This window comes from Amblyomma maculatum, chromosome 11 (genome assembly GCF_055883805.1).
Source record: "Amblyomma maculatum isolate TAMU_Amacu chromosome 11, ASM5588380v1, whole genome shotgun sequence".
Lineage (NCBI taxonomy): Eukaryota > Metazoa > Arthropoda > Arachnida > Ixodida > Ixodidae > Amblyomma > Amblyomma maculatum.
This window is the reverse complement of record NC_139354.1, coordinates 92,788,440-92,792,583: the sequence shown is the minus strand read 5'-3', so window position 1 is coordinate 92,792,583 and position 4,144 is coordinate 92,788,440. Positions and strand designations below refer to the sequence as shown.

Below are 4,144 nucleotides of genomic sequence, written 5' to 3'. Positions count from 1 at the left end.
AAGTAGCAGAGGGGCATTTTAGCTTCTGCACGCGCGTCAATGACGGAAGGGGTGGAATCATAGCCGGCAGCAGCCGCAAATCGGCCGCCACCACCTGATCCGAAGACCAAGCTCATTTGAATACCATGGGGACCTGCTGACTTCGAACCCGGCACCAAAGCCGACGCTCTTCAGTCCTGTGTCATCTGGGGGGGGGGGGGGGGGGACCCAGCCCGATGCGGTTGACGTGAGCTGAGCTTGTCGTCCAAGGAGAGAGCAGCAGCCCCACAATCGAGACCGCCTTCCCCAAGGCCCCTTCCTCTCCCTTACTTGGGATAGGAAGAGGCCATGCCGGGTGCGTCGGGTGGATCACTATAGGCTGATGGATTATGTGTGGCCTTGGCACGCGGCACTTTTGTGTGCAAAGTCGCCCTCGTATTTTGAAACTGTAAGGCGAGTAACTAAATTTTTTGAAAGTGTATCTAAAGAAAACAGTTCGGTCAAATGCTACCCTAACAATAGCACTGAAGGTTTTCGCTTTTGCGCTCTTAAGGAGTCTTCTGTTCCCTGCAGATTTCTGCTCTGCGTGGCTAGTCGGATCTTCGTGGTCAAAATTTTGGGAAGTAAAATTGGTGTACTTCAAGTGTAAACTTTGTTTCCAGACTAGAATACCTCTCCGCCGTGTGGTAGCAGTGAGATTCATTATTTCTAATATACGTGAATGTTTGCACGATACACTTAGCCTCACAACATTTTGTGGTCAATGATCAAATATACTGTGCACGCCCTTCTGCGGTTCAGGAATTGCATTTAAATATCATCGCACTTGCTTCAACCTACGCAGCACATGTACTATCGCTGGATTCCGTTCAGTACATGAGTAAGCGCAAAGTATTCGTTAATATTATTACCACCAGTATCAATATTGTGTGCCAATTGCAGTATACTACATCCCTTTGTAGCTGAATATTTTATGTAACAAAGGGTTAAGAGAGCTTCCCTGGATGTCAAGCACGTAATAAAAGCAGATGGAGAAAAATGCGCACTATTAACGCATTTTTTCAAACTCCAACGTATCTGGTTATTAGTGCATACCTTTGTGTAAGCGGAGAAAAATGCCTTTATGTGTTCATTCCGATCAAATCCTTGACAGATTTGAGCAGCTTCCGCCAGCAATGCCATATATGCCTGAAAAATGCAAAGGTTTTCAAACGAATCATTTAGAAATAAGAATTCTGTTTTATCGAAAGAGGTTATGTTTAAACAGTCGCTGTCTGAAGTCATCTGCTAACAATTACTGAGCTCTCATTTAGAATGCACATTAATATTGTAACGCAGTTGTAACAAGCCTAGTAGTCGCAGAAGTGTAAACTGGGGTTGCACTTGAATAAAATCTTTATTGGCAAAACAAATAAGCAACAAGGTTACGCTGATACCAGTAAACGTGGTCGTCGCTCGTTGAACTGAAATTCCTGAAGACTTCGGCAGCTCTGAAAGTGAATACGGCGAAAAACTGACTAGATAAGCAACAAAATGAACCTGTAAACGTCTGGAACAATACGAACACAGCCAGCTGTGCTAGAACCCTCCTACGCTACCTATGGCTTCAAGACTGCCAGAACAGCACAGCTTTCGCCCTAGCTCTTGATCACGTTCTACGTGACGCTGGCGGTAACACAGGACGTTCCACGTCCACCGCTATGGTTGAGGGTGACACTGGTGAACACTCTCAAGGTTCATACACGGACAACGTTAATACCCAAGAAAGTAGCAGGGTGGACAGCAGCCGATGTAGCTCAGTTGAAAGAGCACCGGACGCGATATTCGGAGGTCGTGGGTTCGGTTCCCACCATCGGCACGTTGTCTTTTCTTCTACTTTGTGTTTATTTATCTTTCCCCTAACTAGATTACATTACTAATTTATGTGATTATCGAAGTAAAAATGAAAAAAAATGACATAAAGTACAATCTCCAATGCTTTCGTTATATATATATATATATATATATATATATATATATATATATATATATATATATATATATATATACCGGGTGTCCAGCTAACTTGAACCAAGGGTTACAAAATAATATATTTGAGGTAGGTCAGCGAAATCAGATGCATACAACTACCAGCCTGCTTGCGCACTACAGGCAATTTTTTGTTTTGCAATTACTTAATTGGCTAATTATGCTAATTTTTCTAATTTAATACATATCGACTTTAGACCAAAAATGTGAATTGGAAAGTTGTAGAGCACCTTCAGAAACCCCCATTCCATTAATTGCGATAAAGAAAGTCTCACGTGTATCTTTTTTTCCGGGCTCAAAAGAAAGCCCGCGAAATACAAATAATACCACGTGACTAGCGCATTTGAGCGCCGCGATTGTGGTGCTCTCAGTCGTGGTTTGAGCGAACGAAATCAGTTCCGGCCGTGACCCCATTGTCCCGTTGCAGCGGCAGGCAGAAATGTTGGCGATGGTTGGAGCGAGCTCGAGCTCGCCCGTCGCCACCGCGATCTTGGCCAGGCCTACGCACCGCAGCGGCCTACATCATGACAGGCGGATGACGATAAAGAACCGGCAAATGAAGGCGCAGCGCTAGTTTTAGTCGAGTCACATGATGTCATCTCGCCCCTTTACCCAAGCCTGTATGCGCAGATTCAGTGGCTGATACCTTATCGCTCATCCGTTTGTCGCGACGTCCGCTGATGGGAGAGAAGCAGGTCTTGTTAGAATCTCCGTGGTGTCGGCTTGCCGCTCTCGCCGCTACTTGCACCGTCACGTGGGCCGGCTGTCTGAAGCGGGCGAAGAAGCCATTGCAGGCATATCGGCCTGCCGCTTTAACGGGACAATCGGGTCATAGCCGTCGCTAATTTCGTTCGCTCAAACCATGACTGAGAGCACCACAATCGCGGCGCACAAATGCACAAGTCACGTGGTATTATTTGTATTTCGCGGGCCTTCTTTTGAGCCCAGAAAAAGAGATACACGTGAGACTTTCTTTATCGCAATTAATGGAATGGGGGTTTCTGAAGGTGCTCTACAAGTTTCCAATTCACATGTTTGGTCTAAAGTCGATATTTAATAAATTAGAAAAATTAACATAATTAGCTAATTACGTAATTGCAAAACAAAAAATTGCTTGTAGTGCGCAAGGAGGCTGGCAGTTGAATGCAATTGGTTTCACTGACCTACCTCAAATATATTATTTTGTATCCCTTGGTTCAAGTCAGCTGGGACACCCGGTATATATATATATATATATATATATATATATATATATATATATGAAGGAAAGAAGCCAACAGTCGGCGAGGCCAAGGAAAGCGTTGGGGATGGTTCTTTATGTTTTAATATAGTACATGTCTCAAGAATGAAGCACTGCCACTCTCGGGACTCTGACGGACAGCCCAGGGGTTTCGTCTGCGATGGGGGAAATGTCAGGCAGGCGCACAGAAGATGACAAGGAAGTGTGAAAAAGGGGCTCTCCAGAACAGAGGTTAAGCAAGAGGAAGCTCACAATCAGTTGACTAGCGCACAGGCTAAGGTGAAGAATCGTGCTGTAAATAAACCTTACAATATATATATATATACATATATGAAGGAAAGAAGCCAACAGTCGGCGAGGCCAAGGAAAGCGTTGGGGATGGTATGTTTATGTCATTTTTTTTTAATGTTTACTTCGATAACCACAGAAATTAGTAATGTAATCTGTTTAGGGGAAAGATAATTAGACACAAAGTAGAAGAAAAAACAACGTGCCGATGGTGGGATCCGAACCCACGACCTCCGAATAACGCGTCCGGTGCTCTACCAACTGAGCTACATCGGCCGCTGTCCCCCCTGCTACTTTCTTGGGTATTTATGTTGTCTGTATACGAACCTTGAGAGTGTTCACCAGCGCCGCCCTCAGCCATAGCGGCGGACGTGGGACGTCCTTTGTTAGCGCCAGCGTCACGTAGAACGTGATCAAGAGCGAGGGCGAAAGCTGTGCTAGAACCCTCTTACGCTACCTATGGCTTCAAGACTGCCAGAACCGAGACCCCCGTAAGCTACAAGCAGATCAATCAAGGGGAAATGAGGGTGCTCGTTATAATACATGAAGGACAGAAGCCAACAGTCGGCGAGGCCAAGGAAAGCGTTGTATATATATATATACATATAT

At 45.0% G+C, this 4,144-nt stretch overlaps 1 non-coding gene across 1 annotated transcript; it reads right to left on the bottom strand.

Annotated features, from left to right (window-relative positions):
- Positions 1-3,738: 3,738 nt before the first annotated feature.
- On the bottom strand, positions 3,739-3,811 carry TRNAT-CGU (transfer RNA threonine (anticodon CGU)). Its single transcript has one exon. It is a non-coding gene; the product is annotated as a tRNA-Thr (tRNA).
- Between the last annotated feature and the right edge of the window lie 333 nt (positions 3,812-4,144).